The sequence below is a fragment of the Thamnophis elegans genome, chromosome 5 (genome assembly GCF_009769535.1).
Source record: "Thamnophis elegans isolate rThaEle1 chromosome 5, rThaEle1.pri, whole genome shotgun sequence".
In the NCBI taxonomy this organism is placed as follows: Eukaryota; Metazoa; Chordata; class Lepidosauria; order Squamata; family Colubridae; genus Thamnophis; species Thamnophis elegans.
Window position 1 is genome coordinate 26,484,015 of NC_045545.1, and position 19,052 is coordinate 26,503,066.

A 19,052-nucleotide genomic window follows, 5' to 3' on the forward strand; every position below is an offset into this window, starting at 1 on the left:
CACATAGTTGAATGTTTCTGTGGGTTGAGAGTTTGTCAACTTCAATGTTGTCTCTATCATAAGTGGCTTACACATTAGGATTAAAATATCAACTAGCTGCTCAAAACAAGCAAGACAATCACGAAAAGAATGCATGGCACAGGTTGGGGAGGATAGCAACATAAACCAGGAGCCCCCAACCTTTTGGGTACCAAGGACCGGTTCCCTGGAGAGAGGTTTTTCCACAGACTGAAGGGGGCGTGGTTTTGCATACTGCCTGCATCCCATGGATGGGGCTTTGCTGATTTGCATGCTTCACTTGTTTCTGGCAGGCCACGGACCGGCGCCTGTCCACAGACTGGGAGTTGGGGACACCTGACAAACAATACAAAATCCAACATAAAAAGAATAAAACCAATAACTCTCCCCTCCCCTGGGGAAAACAAGCAATCAAAGGAGCCACTTGATGAGATCCATCCCACTCTGGGTTCTCCAGGCCCATTTGGCAAAATCATGTCTTTGGAATCTTGTGAAAGAGTGTCCAATCAGGGGACAGTTTAATCTCTGCAAGGATGATGTCCCAAAGAGATGGAGCCATCATGGAGAAGGCCCTTTTTCTGGTTCCCACTTCAATGTTGCTTATGGTACTTCCTTAAGCAACATTCCCTGCCTCCCCGCTCTGATGGGTCAGGTGGATGTAAGAGGTCATTCAAAAGTACTGGTCCATGAAGGGCTTTAAAGGTGACAATAATGTTTCACAGAGCAGTCACAGCTACCATAAAGTCATGTATTCTAGGGCCCACAAAGTGACAGTGCTTTATAGTTGGGAGCTGGAGCACATTAACTCTCCCAGAGAATAAATAACAGTAGAAAGTTAGTTGGTTCCCAAAGTAATCAGTACCCATGAATGGCTTACTAGTAAAAAGGGTTAGAAAATACATAATCAGCATAAATTAACCCAACAATTGTTTATGACCACTTGATAGGATTCCTCAAAAAAGTTTTGCCATTTTGTTTTGTTTCAAAAAGCAAACTTCTGAAAGTTAGAATAAATTTTATATACTATACAACATACTCTTTCACAGCTACATGCAACACATGCAAAGCCATGATTATCATGTCTCCTATGGTTTACTGGTTCTAAATCTAAATTCTAAACTTAGTCTCTATTGTATGTACTGTAATTCAAACTGTTTTGATTGCTATGTACCAGCAATTTGAGAACAACTTCTCTAGGAAGCTTTTAATGTTATCTCTTAATTCCTAGGTGAATTAAAGAAGCAGCCTCATTCCCTAAATCAGTGTTTATCGAGACATTTGAGGAATTCTGGGAGTTGAAGTCCATACATCTTAAATGTTGCTGAAGTTTGAAGGTTGAAGAAACCACCCAATTTGATGACATATTGAATTGCAATCAGGTGATCTATGGAAATGCCTGCTGTCTATCAGCTGTTTCTATAATGCTAACACTTTCCTCAGTGATGTTAATTGTTTACTCATTAGTGGCGTTTGCTTTCATAAGCATATTTAAACAAGTTATGTATAAAATTCCTAAAATTTATTTCTGTAATGTGTATTAAGTAATACATTCCCATCCATTTTTTTCTCAGCATGCCTTGCATTGTCATAGATCATTGGTTTATGTTTGTATATAGGAAATGACCAATAAACTAAAACTGAAGAAAATAAAATTGTGTACCTCAAACCAACCAAACATCACTGTAAAGTTTTATACAGTTAGTTGACTTAACAACAGTGTCAGACCTGCAGTCATACTCCTTTTAGGATCTTTAGCCTGCCACACTCTCTATTATTTTACTATGCTGTTTCATTAGTGGGGTAATTGGGAGGGGGAATAGTAAGGAGTAGAATTGTAGAATGTGTTGTTGTCAAAATAAAACATTCCTTTCTAGAAGCCCAAGGTCATTTTTTGTCTCCACATCTCTGAGCCTGACCAGAACTGGATGGGTGGAATTGCTAGCGGGGCAAGATCTTGAACTTTCAACTGGGTGGAAAACCCAGGAAGCTTTCAGATTCAGGTTTTCCACAGATGTACCAACATGTCTCTCTTAATAAATTGGAACTTTGAGGAAAGCTCTGCCTTGAACTCTGATTTAATTTTGGATGATATTTGGAACTCTGACAAACAGTTCTTTTAACGACCGTTCAAAGTGATAAGAGCAGTAAAAATAAGTAACTTGTAACCATTTTTCACATGACCATTGCAGCATTCCCATGGTCACATAATCAAAATTCACACACTTGGTAACTGACTCATATTTATGACGGTTGTAGTATCCCAGTCCATGTGATCACCTTTTGCGACCTTTCACAAGCAAAGTCAGTTGGGAAGCCAGATTCATTTAACAGCCAATTTACTTAACAACTGTAGTGATTCACTTAACAAAAATGGCAAGAAAGGTCATAAAATGGGAGAAAACACACTTAATAACAGAAATTTGTGGTTATAAGTCAAGGACTATCTATATATTGATTTTCTTTCCCCCCAAAACTCAAGAGCAACAAAAAGAAACAATTTTTACACATATAAATAAGAGTAATTAAACTAAGTGATGCAACTATTACTATAATTAATACTACAATGTAAATAATGCAAATGAGCATTTATAATAATAATTATAGTTATTTTATCAGAAAAGGCCTGCTGAATCACAGGGTCCTTTCCTCTTTAACTGATTATAAGACTGCGGTATATCAAATTGAAATGTCTAATGCTGCAACAATTTTACTTTACTTTTAAAGGAACTATTGTTTATATTATTGGATAATTAATACTTTTTCACTATTTCAATATGCTTGTGTTTGAATTCTTGGATGAAAGCTTCCCAAAATTGTCTGGAAATCAAATTTAATAAAATAAATTAAATTACCATAGAGCACATTTTAATGTGACAGGACTCTTTTCCTTGGTCCAGTCAGATGGAAGAATTTGAAATTTCAACTTTTTTGCATCAATCCAAACTGTAAAACAGATTTGCTTGAAACAAGTCAGGCTAATTCTTTAGGTTGTTAAAAAAAAACCTAAGCTTAAATAATGTACAATATAACTTTTTCATTTAGCTGTAATGCTAAACCAAAAATAAAACTTTGTGAGAATGTTTTTACATAAAAATAAAAGCTTCTCTCCTGCTGGGACAGAAAAGCCTAGAGATTTGAAGCTCATGGGGTATTATTCTCATTCATCAAGCTGAAGAGCAACATCAGGAGCAAACACACAGAGAAAACCTTTAACAAAAGAATTGGAGTGAGTCAACAATCTGCCTAACCAACAAATTCAACAACCTACATTGCGTATCAATCTCCTGGCTGGCCTTATGAAAATACGAAAACATTTTGCATAGACGTTGCTCAAGATGCCTAGGGAATAATACAAATGTATTCTTTGCAATATAACCACCATAGTGAAATTAGCGGGCAAGGCCCCTCCCCACCTTCTTTGAGAGGCAGGCTCTCAGTTTCAATCAACATTCAAGCTGAGGAGGCCGAGTTGAGTTCACATATCAAGGAGATTACCCCCAACATTCTACCTTTTGTCTAGGCAGAAAAAGTGTTGGTCTTTTAAAATTAAAGAGATAAGCCGGAAGCTGAAGCTGAGAAAGAGAGCCTTCATTCACTTCTTCCCAGCTACTTCAGAAATAATCAACTGGAGTGGATCTGGAAGGGGAAATCCAGGGATAATTTAAAACAGAGGGATATCTGTTTCTGTCTTTTTCTGAAAGTATAGGTAAAAAAATATGTAGCTAAAAATGCTGCATGCAATTCATTTTTATGTGTAGGCTTAAGTCTAATATTTTGTGTTTGGTGCTTATATTCTACATACCAGCTCAGTAATTGGGTGCTTTTATTTATTTACAATGTTTTTAATACCATGATATTTTGCAGAGATAGATGCAATTTAGAGCCTTCTGATACAATGTTGGTCCTAAAATATGATTGGACCAAACATCATCTTGCAGTTTGTCTAAAAACTTCTATTTCCTTTATACTTTGATGGAAGAACTTTTTAAATTGTGGCCTGCTCTTTAAATTGCACTATATTTCATCAGCCTTGCCACCGAATGCTTCACATGTACTATAAAACCAATTAAAACTAAAAAGGGATTTTTTTTACATTCATTTTTTAAAATTTATTTTATTGCTTGCTTGCAAGAATGGTCTATTCCCAGCGCCCCCACCCCCAAAAGGGAAGGATTCTGCTGGCTATATGTCTCAGGAGATGGTGCTACATCATTGTTTTCCAATTTAAAAAAAAATCTAAAAAGAGATCGTAGGGTATAAAGCCCTATCTTTGCCATATATTGACAAAGATCAATAGGTGAAGACAACAGGAAATATCAAGCCAGAAAACAAGATGAAACATTAAGGTAGGAGGCTTTGTAGGAGTAGCAGGCTGATAATTCCAATCTTTCACCCTACCAGTCACCTGGGGAAACCGCAAAAATATATTTTTGACTATTGTCTAAAAACGATTTATCTATTTTTCTTCCTGATTATCTCTAAAAAGCGTTAGATCCATAATATCCAATGTTCATGTCCAGTTATTTTTCTGTTACAGAACTCCCGAAGTTTTAACATTATGAACAGTCTACTGTTATCAAGACATCCAAGTTATTCTAAAAAAAAAATCTCTTTGGTAAGGTTATGACATATTCTTTTATGTGAAGGAATTTAACTTTTAAGGAAAATGTTATCTCTAGTATACCTTATAATATGGACCATTTTAGGATGCTGTTGGCATAGCAGCTCTCCTCCAGTCTTTAGCCCCTTCAGGCTACTATGCTTCACACATTGGGAGAAATGTTTGTTTCAAGCAAGTCTCTAGACTGCTTCCAAGGTAAGAGAGATAGTTTAGTGAGAACAGTGGTTGTGAAGAGTCAGTCAAATTTATCACTCTATTACTTGTAAGTAAAGAAAAGAAGTTACTTCTGGTTTTATACTAAAGATCTGATGTGAGGGCCAAATACAAAGGCAAACATTCAACCCAGTGTAAATGGCAATGTGGTCTTACTTAAAATGGTGGATGTCATTCTGTTTCCTTGAACTAAAAAACTATTGAAGCTGTGCAACATTATCATAAGTATTACACAAACTCATGCATGCATTCATTGTTACAAATAATTAACTTAAAATTTTAATATGATAGGTTTTATGGCAACATGTTCATAAGTATTAGTTGTCCCTAAATCAAATGTTCTTAACCTAGCGACTGCCTGTACAAATGAATGGCTAGCTAATGATAACAAACCCAAGGTTTTCAATGTAAATGTGAAAGGTATTATACATAACTAAACAAGATATTATTTAAATGGGCATATTATTATTTATTTTGAAAGATGAGGTTGGTCTTCCTAAATATGTTTTTCCATTTTCTAAGATTATTTAAAGTGAATACTCTGTAATTGCTATTTTAAAAAGTTACCAATAAAATATTTTCTCTCGCTTTGAGGAGAGAAAATATTGATTTTTTTTTGGTGTGTGTGTGTGTGCTCTATGTAGCAAAAAATGATTTCAGATGTTTTTTACTATTATGTGAGACCCATCTATGCTGCAGGCATTCTCTGTTTGAGGTTTTTTTTAAAAAAACATTCCATATTTCTTAAAATTCCATATGATTCTTATGGTATGAATTAATAAAGAAGTAGTAAAGCCTTATGGAAATATTGTACCTAATGGCAAATAACCCCAATGTGCTGGACAACAAATCACAGGTTTTACCTCAAATATTTTCCTTGGTTGCCAGTGATATGAAATGTAATTATCATTTTTTCACAAGCCAACAGGTGTATTTCTTCACTGTTTTTGTTTTCAGACATTTTTTTTTTAAACTATCAGAAATATTTTAGCTGCTGAACCAGCAACTTGTGCTTTTAGGGTGATCCGTCCAAAGACAAATGACCCACAAGAAGAGGAAAAGCTGATAGAGGATTAGGTCTGCTTACAATACACCCTCACAGTTGTTTTAATATGATCAATTTGTATACATTACCTTTACTCATAAAGCTCTAGTACTTGTGATTCATTAGTCCTAAAAAGACTTAGTTATTATTAAAACCAAAGTGCTCACTTACTCTTTCGATCTTTTCAATCCTGAGCTTTTAACCATTGTAGCTGTACTCTATGGGGCCTCATCTATCTTCTCTGACACCTAAGAATTCATCACAATACTAAGAATGTTTAGACATTTATTTATATCTAGTTAAGAGTTAATGTATGCATCTAGGGAGGTGATGTAAGTAATACCTATTGGAGGCTCTATCAGAAAACCCTTCCAAATGGGTCTCTTCTTCTAAAATCCCTTGTATAATTTAACCCATATGATTTTAAATAGTGTGCAGACCACCCACAAAATTGTAGTGAAAGGCATTATTCTTCAAAGAAAGCCAATGAAATGGTCTCTGGAAGGATCAAAATATTTCCAAAGAGCCTAGATTTTATAGCTACTTCAACAATAAGTCCTTTTAGCTCTCAATTTCACACAAAATTCTCACAAATTCACACATATGCACAAATGTGACATGTTCCCAATAAAGGATGGTTACCTTGACTACAATTTTCATTCCCACACAGGGCAGTCAGTGTATCTCAAGATGTTTTATAATTAGGTGTGTGACCAGTAGATCTACTTATTTTATAGGCTTAGATGTAACCACTCACTGGCAGTACAAGGTGAGAAGGAAATGCATGCAGGTAAATCAGCAAACTGATAAAGCAGGAAAGCATCACAAAGCAATGCAGTAAAAGGTACATATGTTCTGCTATAGAAGTATCAGATCAAATTTTTACTATAGTCATAGATCAGTATATAGTAAAAATCTATTTAGTAGCTTTACTTGTAAGAATTTATTAGTACACAGTTTCTCAACCTCAGCAATTTTAAGATGTGTGGACTTTTTTTAGCTAAAGTGGAAAACTTGTGTAAGAACAATTGCTGCTAGTTAAATTCATTGATACTGTTTTTAGATCATTTCAGATTTTCTGAAAAAGGAGAGAAAAAACTTGCTAATTTTAAATCCTGAACATAATTCAAATTCTTGAAATAATCATAAAAACTTTAAGTTAGATTACTATTTTCATATGTCTACCATAATTATCTATATTGGCTTTTTCTTAGGCTGTTTAGATATTATTTTATGATTGTCTTGGCATGTTCTTTAATCCTGTTGCCTGGATACATTTTTTGCAGTCCCAAATCTATGGTCTTTCATTCTTTTGCCGGTGCTGTGCCAGAAGTCCACTAGGCCAATAATTTGTAATTCTCATCCAGGACCAAACAAGCCAGCAAGAAAATAAAGCCCTTTAACTATCTGCAGATCAGGCAAAGAAATCAAGCTCTTGCAACACCAAAATGACCAGTGGATGTTTGGTGCAGAAAGAAAAAATGGTAAATTATATTTAAAAGGCTTATAGTAGCTCTTAAAAACTGTCATTCTGTGGTGATCTTGGTCCCAATGTTACTGGCCATGTGTGTATGTATATATTGACCTTGCAACTCTCTGGACAAGTCCCTGCAGTTTTCTTGGCAAGGGTTTTGGAAGCAGTTTGCCATTCCCTCCTCCTTTATACTGGAAAGAGTAACTGGCCTAAGGTCATCCAACTGGCTTTGTGTCTAACTCACAGTCTCCTGGCTTCTAGTCTGATGTCTTAACCTCCAGATAATGGTGAGATCCTCCCGGTTTAACAACCAGTTCGGTGATCATGCGATTTGCTGTGCGCACATGCTCAGTTTGAAGAAATATTCACTTCTGGGTTTCTTCAGAGGAGTAACACAGCTGATTCGCATGGCAATCTGCTCTGCCACGTGACTCAGTTGAGAAGATAAAGGTAGGGAAATAGCACGGGCGGGCAGGTGGGCCCATCTGATCATCGGGGCGAACCAGTTCGTTCCCAGCTGATTGTCAGAGCTACCAGTTCGCCCAAGCCGGTCAGAACTGGTAGACTCACACCCCTGCCTCCAGACCAAACTTCTTATATGCCTCAATTACTGTTTTCTTCATTACATCAGTGTTGTACAGCTAAAGATTAATAATGATACTTTAGTTTAGCTTAGAATATGATACATGTTTTTTTTAAATCAAGAATATGCACACACAAAATCCCTTTCCATTCTCTCACACAAATAATCCCTGGATCAAAATCATGTGGTAAAAAGAATAAAAGCTGAACATAATTGTTTAAGAAATTATCCTCTTCTTGCTATCCCTATTTGTAAATATGTCAGAGAAATGCATCCATTGGAGGGCTCCTACATTAGCCTTTTAAATGTCTAGCATTTGTCATTGTTAAGAGATGCACTGCTTGGGATGGAATAACAACTGTGATGAGAGTTTAAGAATTTGCTTGTACCAATGTCTCCAAGGTAAGTTGATCACAGCATGCTATCCCAATCTACACTAAGCAACAAGTGTTTTTGTTAATTTTTTTTCTATTGACAGAAGATGAACTGCCACATAAAAAGAACTGTATTCCCTGAGGCAAGCCTCAAACTTCTGAGGTTCTGTTCATATTTTCCTAGCTACCTTTCTGTCATGCAAACTTATTAGCACTACATTAAGCTGCTTTTTCTGGGAGGTACTGGCATTTTCCTTGGCAAAAAAAAAAAATTATTTTTCCCAGGCTCTTGCCATCTCTTCTAATGCTCTGATTCCATTTTAGGCTCAAAATATTGCACATATCTGATTTATTTGATATTGGCTCTTAGAGTATTATGTGAACTTAACTATTGGTTTTATTCAATAAATCATGGTATAATCACACCTCAATCTAGAGCAGTGGTGGCAAACCTTTTTGGCAGTGAGTGCTGAAAAACCTGCATGGAATCGGGGCTCACATGTGCGCACGCTTCTCAGGGCCGCACTCTGGAAAAGCCCAACTTCCGAGTTCTAGCGCGTATGCGCGCATGATGATCAACTGGGCAGCACTCATGCACAGGCTAGTTTTCAGCGATGATGTGTAAAAACGGGATCACACTCTGGAAAATCCAAGCTTCCGGGTTCTGGCTCACATGCGCATTCAACAATCAGCTGGCCAGCGTACATGTGCACACCAGTTTTCAGCACTGCTGCACACATGAAGGACAGCTAATCGTCACCCACACATGTGTGCCAGAAACCCAGAAGACAAACAGGCAAGGCCGCACATGTGCCAGGCAACATGGCTTCACATGCCACTTTGGACACGTGTGCCATAGGTTCGTCATCACGGGCCCAGAGTGATGCATAGACCCACTTTACTGGCAATATTTGACATTAGCTGATTTAAAAAAGAACTCCTGTCAGTTCCCTGTTTGCAAGAAGGAAAGTGTATCATCAAACAACAACTGGTGCTTTCAACAGATTAGTAGTATAACACATCTTCAGGGATGATGTCATAATTGCTAGGCAGCAATGTAATATTCAGGTTCGTACTTTATTCCCCTAAACCATTTTGTGGCTTAATCAATTTGTTGATCTGAAAGTATAATATCCTTAGTAGTTTTAATGGTTAAGTACAAATCTATTATACAAACTTCAGAATTGATGTTTTTACACGAAGAATACTGTATATCCCAGCACTGTAATACAAGAACTGGGTAAAAAAAATTTAATACATTTTTATCTACTTTATAGATAAGACCTACAGACAGAATGAATCTCAAATCATATCACAAAGCCCCCATCTGTCATATGAACAGATTTTGATGTCCAAAAATGTCACAATTTTTTTTAGTGGAAATCATGCTGAAACACAATCTCAAAAAGGGTTTAGTCTTCGAAAGTGAATGAGCCACTCTTAATGAAGACATTGGGACAGTCTTCCAATGTAGTAAAGATGGAGAGTGAAGAAATAAGAAACTTCTCTGTCCTTGTTATGTAGGTGCAAATGTGAGGTCATTCTTGACTTGACCAAATTTTCTTCTGGTATTCCTCCACAGTGCTCCAGAATTGCTATGTCTGTTTCATGCCCCTGAACTATCGGTAGCAGCTCATCAAGAGCCTGAGTATCACTTTTGTATGGGTTCAGGTCTTCATGTTACTCCATTTAGCTCCTAATTGTACCCAATCCTGGATGGGAGACCCTGCTTGCAACCACTCATGCCTTAATCATTTCTTAGTTAGGGTATTGCAAAACTCTTTATCGGGGTCTGCTCTTGAAAATCATCTGGAAACTACAATTGTTCAGAATGCAGCAGCATCGGTAGCTATGGGTAAATCTTGAAATATTTAATGTGAAATTGATATAAAATATTTTATAAACAGTACGGAACTCCATTACTAATTACCAAAAAGACAAATCATATAACACTAAATGTTGAAAATGTCCTAAAAATGTTGTGAACAAAGAAGGAACATTTAATCATATATAGTCCTAAAAATAAAATCTGAACTGAAACCACACATTTTTGTTAGATATAATTCCAGAAACCATAAATGTAAAATATCACAATTACTGTATGCTGACAACTGCAAGACCAAATTTGGTACATTAGAAAAGAGGAACCTTGCCAACAATAATAGATTGATTGACCAGAGTGAGAAAAATATAGCAATGGCAAAATTGAGAGTGTATACCTATCATAGAGCTCTAACCAAATCTATGCAGGAATGGCTCCTTATATATTAGGGTTCTCCAATCCCTGGGCCGCAGACCAGTACCTGTCTGTGGCCCATTTGGAACTGGGTTGCGCAAGCAGCGGGAGAGTGTGCAAAGCTTTAGTTGTGATGTGCGAGATTGAGTTGCGCACAGGAAACCATCTCCTTCCTCCTGCTGCCACCACTGCCAATCCTTGAGTCAGAAAGGTTGAGGACTGCTGCTACACATTATACAGCAAGCCAAATTTAGGCAAATTTAGGCTAGTATCTGTTTGCAATTAAAAATATATTAAAACCACTTTTTCTAAAACTAACTAACCAAATAAACAAAAAACCCTGGCGCCATAGCTAAACTTCCAGATGCAGACCATAAGTTCATCTCATCAACCTTACCTTGTGCTTACAAGAAAAGCCAGATTTTAAGTGCTTTTTGGAAGATTAAAAAAGGGGCAGCTGCCAAATTTCAGGGGAAGGGGTGATCCACAGGGCAGTGGCTGACATGGAAAAGGCACACTTCCTAGATTCCATGAAATGGAACTTATAAAGGACTAGGAGCATGTCCAACCTGTTCCATCTGAGAAGATGGGCACATATCCTTAAGAAGAGGGAGGTCCCGCAGATAACCTGGTCCCATGCCATATACAGTTTTAAAGGTAAGCTTGAATTACATCTGGAAGGAAATTGTGAACCAATACAACTTGTGCCACTGGTATGGAATATGGGTAAATCTGAAGACACACATCACTAACCATGCCACTGCATTTTGACCAGTTGTAATTTCCAGGTAATCTTAAAAAGCAGCCCAATGTACAGCATGTTGCAGGAAAGGGCATAGCTGACACAGATCTGTGCAAAGCTGTCAGAGTCAAAAATGAAATATCACTAGGCTGGGGGGACCCAAAATCCAGAGCCACTCTGACTTGCCAGGGTTACCAGGATCAAATAAAAGTCACTCCATTCATCTTCTGACAGCCTCCGGACACTCAGCTAGACTGCAACAGCATTCATCTGTCCAGTTAGTGGTGGAAATGAATAATGGAATATCTTCAGCATTCTGATGATACTGAACGCCATGCCATTAGATTATTTCCCCCAGAAATTTCATGTAGGTATTAAAGAGGCCAGTAAAAAACCTGAAACCCAAAGAAACATCCTTCATTCACCTCTCCTTCTCCACCAACACTGACTGGAACCACAAAGTAGAAAGTAGAACATTGCCACCACCCAAAGTGTCTCCCATTCTCAACTACTAAAAATGAGCAGCAACATGTATAGAAAGCTGATGTAGAACTTTCAATCTCCTTTTCTCCCATCTGCATTTAATTAGTGGGATTAGCAGGAGCCCCTGTGATACACTGTTTAAAAGTGCAGTATCACAGACAAACTCTGCCCGGTCTGGAGTTCAATCCTCACAGGACTCATCCTTCCAAGGTCAGTAAAATAATGTTTTACATCAGTGGTTCTCAACCTACTTGGTCACATGGTGTCCACAAAGACTTGAAGAAAAATTATAATTTAATTTAAAAGTTGAGTCTTGGGGGTCTGTAGCCAAAAAAGGCATTTAAAGGGGTTCCATGGTGAAGAAAAGACTGAGAACCACTGCTCTACGTTGTAAACCAGAGAGTAATGTAAAGCATTATGGGGTGGTATATAAGTCTAAATGCCATTGATATTGCTATCAGAGCCTCATCTCATCTAAGTAGAAAGTAGAACACCACCACCACCACCACACAAAGTGTCTCCCACTCTCAGCTACCATAGCTGGTCCAGAACACCACCAAGGTCAATGGCATTGAAAGCTCCTAAGAGGCCAGAATAGTTGCATCACCCCCATCCCAAGCTCTCCTCTACTCATCTACAAGCATAAGGTTTTTAAAGAAAAAAGTTACCAGACCAATAAAAAAATAATAGATGAAAGGACTTAAAAGCAATCATCTTCCGTGTTCAGTGTATAAATGTCCTGATTGTAAGAAATGGATGAAAGGGAAGGGAAAGGGAGAATGTATCACTAGAAAGTTATCCTTTAATATTTTTATTCATGCTTCTTACTTGTTTCTCTGTTTTATATCACTGTCACTATCAAATTAGACTTTTCCTTCCCCTTTAATTGTTAGCAAACAATAAAAATATCTTTTTTTTAAAAAAAAGAAATAATAGTAGTCCACTCTCTTCAAATCTCCAGCTGTGCTAAATTACAAGTACAAGTACTATCTTACCTTATCCAGTTACAACAATCTGGCAAAGGACTGGATATGATGGGGTTAAACAGGGCGTTGGTACTTACCTGATACGCCTCTTCTCATAGTGGGGGGGGAGTATCCAGGATGGGGTTGACTTTATCCTCTCGTTGATTGGACTGAGTCATCAGAGCTCTTGGTATAAGCCTCTGGTCCACCAGGCTCCGCCCAGTTTGTAGACAAAGAACTCTATCCGACTCGTTGAACCATCCACTCCAGACCTTGTTAAGGTTTCTACTTTTTATTGAATCCTACTTTGGTCATGTTATTACAACCTACAACCTAGTAAATGTTACCTTAGCATGACAGGGGGGGTCTGGATACTCCCCCCCCACTATGAGAAGAGGCGTATCAGGTAAGTACCAACGCCCTTTCTCCATAGTGAGGGGGAGGAGTATCCAGGATGGGACGTACCAAAGCCAACGTCCCTAGGGTGGGTAATAAGTTGAAGACCCCTGGCCAAAGTAAGCCTGGTGAGATGTCTCCCTTGCCCTGTGGACAGCCTGTAGTACCCTGCGCTCAAACAAAGCCTCCACCGAGGCAAAGGTGTCCAGCTTGTAGTTCCTCACGAAGGGTGAGGAAGAAGACCCTGCGGCTGCCCTACATGTCTCCGCCAATGAGGCCTGTGTAGCCCAGGATGCCAAGATGGCTGCACTTCGTGTGGAATGTGCTGTGATGGGGCTTGGTGCCTGCATGCCCTGGGATTGGTAGGCTGTAGCGATGCAGGTCCTCACCACCTGCCTATTGTGGTGGAAGTCACCTTTTTACCCAGAGACCACAGATGGTAGGAGACCAACCGGGCCTCGGACTTTCCCTTTGGGCAGGTTCTATCTAAGGTGTGCCACTTCTTCTCTAGGTGGTGAGCAGGGTCCAGACAGAAATTGGGCACGCCCAGGTCCTGTAATTTGTGGAAACATGAACCCACCTTAGGAATGAAGGAAGGGTCCAGCTGCGGCACCTCTCTGTCCTGGTGAAAGATGCATAGGTCGTCCTCCATGGACAGGCCCTGCAGCTGTGATGTCCGCCTGGCAGATTTGATGGCCACTAGGAACACCACCTTAAAGGTTAAAAACTTTAGAGACATTGTTCGCAATGGTTCAAATGGGCCCCCTTAAAGCATCCAGCCCTTTATGCAAGACCCAGGAGGGGCACCTGTGTATCGTGAGTGGTGTGAGGTTGGATGCCCCCTTCAGAAACTGCCTTGCTAAGGGTTGTTGACTGAGTGCCTGGGCTCTACCGCATAGAAGTGCTGAGAAATGGCCGAGACTTGTCTCCTAAACGTGTTAGGGTCTAACCCCTTGTCCAGGCCTGCCTGAAGAAATCTGAGCACTAAGGGCTCTATCCCCCTGATGGAAAGTCTTTCCTCCTTCAGGATGCTCCGCTCAACCACCAAGTGGTCAATTGGAGCCATTGGGGTTCCGGGTGTTCCAGTGACCCCTGCCTGAGGGAGAGCCTATCCTGAGGAATCCTCTGCACTCTGTCCCCCAATAGCGACTGAAGGTCTGCCAACCATAGCCTCCTGGGCCAATAGGGGGCAACCAGTACCAGCTCCGCCCCCTCCCAAAGAATTTTTGGATGACCCTGGGAATCCGGGGCAAGGGTGAGTAAGCGTAGAGCAGTCCCCGAGGCCAGGGGCCAGGAGCCTTCCATCCTTCCGAGGTGGGCAAAATGAGGACCCGGATTGTTGTTGGGGGCGACATGCTGACTCTGTAAACTGCCCGGAGAGGGCTGAAAGCCCTATGAAGCGGTATATAAGTCTAACTGCTATTGCCCCTTCTGACCCCAGGCTTTGGTACCTGACGTAAACCTTGGGAGCTGGGTGTTGGGGGGGTGGCAAATAGCTCGACTTCCGGGTGGCTGAGGTGGTCCATCGCCTCTCTGAAGATCACCCGGTGCAATCTCCACTCCGAGTTGTCCACTTCTGCCCAGCTGAGCCAATTGGCTCTGATGTTGTCCCCCCCCCCGCTATATGTTCCGCCCTTAAGGAGAGAATGTTCCTTACGGCCCACTGACCCGGCCTTTTGGCCTCCCGCATGAGGGCCTTCGACTTGGTCCCCCCGTCTGTTTAAGTGGGCCTTGGGTGCAATATTGTCTGGGGGGGGCTGGAAGGTGTCTGTCCTTGACAGAGTGGTGAAATTTTTCTAGGGTCAAGCGAACTGCCCTGCGTTCCAACCAGTTGATATTGTGAGTCAGTTCTGTCTGGTTCACTGTCCATGCACTATCTGGTCTTGTAGGTGGGCGCCCCCCACCCTCCGAACAGGTTGGCACCTGTGGCTACCATCACCCGGTCTGGCGTTCTGAAGAATTCGCCCTTAGTTATCGCCGGGGACGTCCACCCGATCAGTGAGCGTGGGACTATTGCCGGGAGAAGAACCCTGGCCTGGGAGTAGCTCCTGTGCCTTTGCTGGAATGGCAAGGGGACCCTTGTAGGTCTCTGATGTAGAGACGGGCCCAAGGAATAATGCCAAAGGCTGAGACCCTGGTGCCTAACCATCTAGACCATGTGGCTAAAGGCACCCTGTCTCCCTTGATTACCTGGATGACTAGTTGTCTTAGCGAGCACTGTCTTTTGGGTGACAGGAATATCTTACCTGCCACTGAGTCTATCAGAGCCCCTAGGTGAATGAGCCTAGTGGAAGGGTAGAGTTGGCTTTTAACCGGATTCCCCGAGAACCCGTGCTCCCTCAGGAATGGCAAGGTGATATCTAGATCCCCTAATGCCCCTTCAAAGGATGACTGTATGAGGAGGTCATCTAGGTGGCCTAGAATCCTAACTGGAATCTGCCTCCAGCTCGCTGCTAAGGCAGCCATTACCTTGGTGAAGTCTTGCGGGGAGGGATACCGGCCGAAGGGCAAGGCCTGGTTATGGGAGTGCTGCCCCAGGTAGCTGAACGTGAGAAACCTCCTGTAATCCCTAATGATGGGAATGTGTAAATAGGCCTCTGTGGGGTCTATAAAAGTGCGGAAGTCTCCCTGTCTGATTCCCTCCAAGATGGAGTGGAGGGAATGTATTTTGAACCTCCTGTAACGATTGAAGCGGTCCCGCCACTTCAGATCCAGAATTGGCCTCCATCCCCGATGTCTTGGGGATTACGAAAGGGATGGTGTAATGCCCTTGGCCCTGCTGTCTAGAGGCACTGGCTGGATGGCTCCATGTCCAGCAGGAGTTGTATAGCTGCATCAGTAATCTCCGTGCCGGGTTATTTGAAACCGGGCAGCTCTGGAAAAACCCCAGGGGTTTAGACAGGAGTTCCAGAGCCGGACTGTGCCTCATGGTGTTCTGAACCTATTTATCTGATGAGGCACGGTCGCAGCAGTCGGTGAAGTATGCCAACCGCCCCCCTAGGGGGGGGGGTGACTCGGTTCTGGCCTTAGTTTTTGCGGGAGGGGCATCCCCCCCGCCACATCCTCCGCTCCCTCGGAAGGGCCGCTTCTGCTGCCTGCCCCTCTGCTGCCTATCTTGGCATCTCTGCCTGCCGGAAGAGCCTCCTAGTAATGCCTGGCACCTGAGTACCCCGCCCCTGAACCCCTGAAGGGATCCTAACCCCAGAAGGAGGACCCGAAGTCTTGTCCCCGGGAACAGGGCCGTCTGGAGTAAGGCACCGTCCTGAACTGTCCCCTCTTAGGGGCTGTGGGGAGATCCTTCCTCTAGTCCTTATTCTCGACCAGATAGGGGTCCAGAGCGGGTCCAAAAAGGACATCTCCTGTGAAAGGAGTGGATGCCAGGCGCCACCTGTGGTGAACCTCTGCCTGCCACTGTCTCAGCCACAGCAGCCTGCGAGATGCAACAGTGGAACAATTGCCCTGGAGGCAAGCCTGGTTGCAGACAATGAGGCATCTGTCACAGATTGGATGACCGCCCCCAGCTTATTGATGTCCTGGTGCGCTCTGACCTCGGTAATGGGGATGCGTTGTTGCAGCTCCTGCAGCCAGAGCAGAGGAGACCTGTTGAACAATGAGGCGGTGATGGCGGCCTTCACCGCCCAGGTGGCTGCCTGATGCCTCTTCGGAGGGTGAGGCCCGCCTTCCTGTCTTCCCACGTCAGAGCCTGCTCAGATTCCCCTGGCAGAATCAGGGGTGTTGCAGAGCCAAAGCCAAGGCGCCCCTGGTGGGTGGGATAGCACCCCCTCCATGTCTTGATCCACATTGAAAAAGGCCTTGTCTGTGGATGTGAGCATGGGAATGGCCCCTTGGCACTTGACCGATTCAAGAAAGGCCCTGGGAGTTGGTCTCAATGGCCTGCTCCTCAAACCTGGTTTCTGCAGAAAACCCCTGCTGCTGAGGTGGTGCCTCTGCTGCTCTGTTCCCAAGCCTGGCGGCTGCTTAACCCTTAAAAAGGAGTGATTTATATAACAAAGGCTGGAACAACCCGGTGAAGGTCAGCTTGGGGGGGGGGCAAGCCTATGTCATCGGATAGGTCATCCTCCCTGACTTCCCCCTCCTCACAATCCAGCTCACTCTCCTCCCATGATAAGGCTGAGAAGCTAAGCTGTCCTCCCCCTAGGTTTCCAGCCCTTCAGGTATCCTAGGAGAGGATGCCACTGAGGCAGCATTTGAGGCTGCTGCAGCAATGTCAGGCATTGCTGGAAGCCCTTCATCATTATGTCTGAAAATTGGGGGCCCCTGTGGTGCTTGCTGGCTGGGGGCCCCTGCCTGTCTGGGGGGGGGGCAGAGGCTGATCTCAGGGAGGCAGCATGGGGGAGGGGGATTGCCACCTCTGAGGGAGACCCCAAGGACTAGGGGTGTCAAAGGGGATTCTTGCCTGCAAATGGTTGTCTCCCCTGCAGTCCCACCTGCTGTGGGGCCTCCAGGAGCCTTTCTTTTCTTTCCCTGGCATGGGATGGATTTGAGGCCACTTGCCCTCTTGCAAATCTGTTGCAGTCTTTAATGCCTCCTCCTTTCTTATTTAGATGGCTTGGGAGGCTTGTGACCCCCCCCCCCTGCTTTCAGCTTTGCCCTGGGGGAGAGGTGTTTTTTTTTTTTTTGTCTCTGCCTTGCCGCCCCCCCCCCCCGCCTGTTTCCAGCTCTGCCCTGGGGGAGAGGTGCTTCTTTTTGTCTCTGCCTTTCCTCCCCCCCCTTTTCTGGGCCGCCTGAGGGGTGGTCACTAACCTGGTGGGACTGCCAGCTGTTGTTGCCAGTACCTGTGTCCTGCCAGTCTCCTGTTGCCTCTGGGCGCCGCCATCTTGGAACACATGGTCCCTTATGGCTTCAAGATGGCGCCTTTGCCAGGAGATGAAGGCGCCCCTTTTGAATCTTCTGGCTGGGCGGCTTGTGCTCCGAAGAGCTGCGCTGCTGCCGTTTTCTTCACTTCCCATGCCGCTGGAGTCCTTGCTTTGCCCGTGAGCCCCCTCCAATGAGGTGGGTCACGTACCAATGGGGCGGGCGCTCCGCGTTTGCAAGGCTCCCTTCCAGGGGGCGGGGGGGCTCCGCGCCGTCCTAGCCTGTCCCTTCTCACGATCCGCGGCTCTTGGGGAAGTCTCCGGCGCTGCTGGCGTCCTTGCAGCCGGGCGTGCCTGCCAGAGGCTTCTGCCCTCTGTCTCCTGCTCACCTGGCAAATTCCTGTCTGAGTGTTGCTTGTCTCACTCAGAAGCCTGGGCGGCGGGGCGCCCCCTGAGGGGCTTTTGGCCGATCCTTACAGTCCCGGGAGTTGCCAGCTCGCCTGGGATGCTGTAGGAGGGAGACACTGGAATTTTCCTTCCTTTTCTTTCTTGAATATCTTCGACCTGTTGGAGATCTAGGATGGTCAACCGTCCATTTGAGTGGACTGAGTCTATAAACTGAGCGGAGCCTGGTGGACCAGAGGCTTATACCAAGAGCTCTGATGACTCAGTCCAATCAACGAGAGGATAAAGTCAACCCCATCCTGGATACTCCTCCCCCTCACTATGGAGAACTTATCCATACAGTAGGTTAGAGCAAGATAGATGAGTGGCTACCTTAGACTGTTACTCGAATAGTTAATGTATTTTTACAAATTCCTTTATTATCTTGTATAAGGTCAATTGGGTAAAACAAATGGCAAAAAAATACACTTGGCTAACATAATTATATCAAAAGCTTTACAATAAACCATTTAAATTGTCAGTTATGTGTCTAAAACATTTCTATTGCTCCTCATGAATATAAATCTCTTTTGTAATGCCTTCTAAAAACCTTTTTTAAAATTCTTTTTTGTGTGGCAGTAACCCAGCTGAATTTGCTTTTAACAAAGTTACAGAGAAATTTTTGAAGATGTGTCTAATGGAAA

At 42.9% G+C, this 19,052-nt stretch overlaps 1 protein-coding gene across 1 annotated transcript in view; it reads right to left on the reverse strand.

Annotated features, from left to right (window-relative positions):
• The window catches only part of CACHD1 (cache domain containing 1), a 135,908-nt gene that overhangs the window by 75,176 nt on the left and 41,680 nt on the right, over window positions 1-19,052 (reverse strand).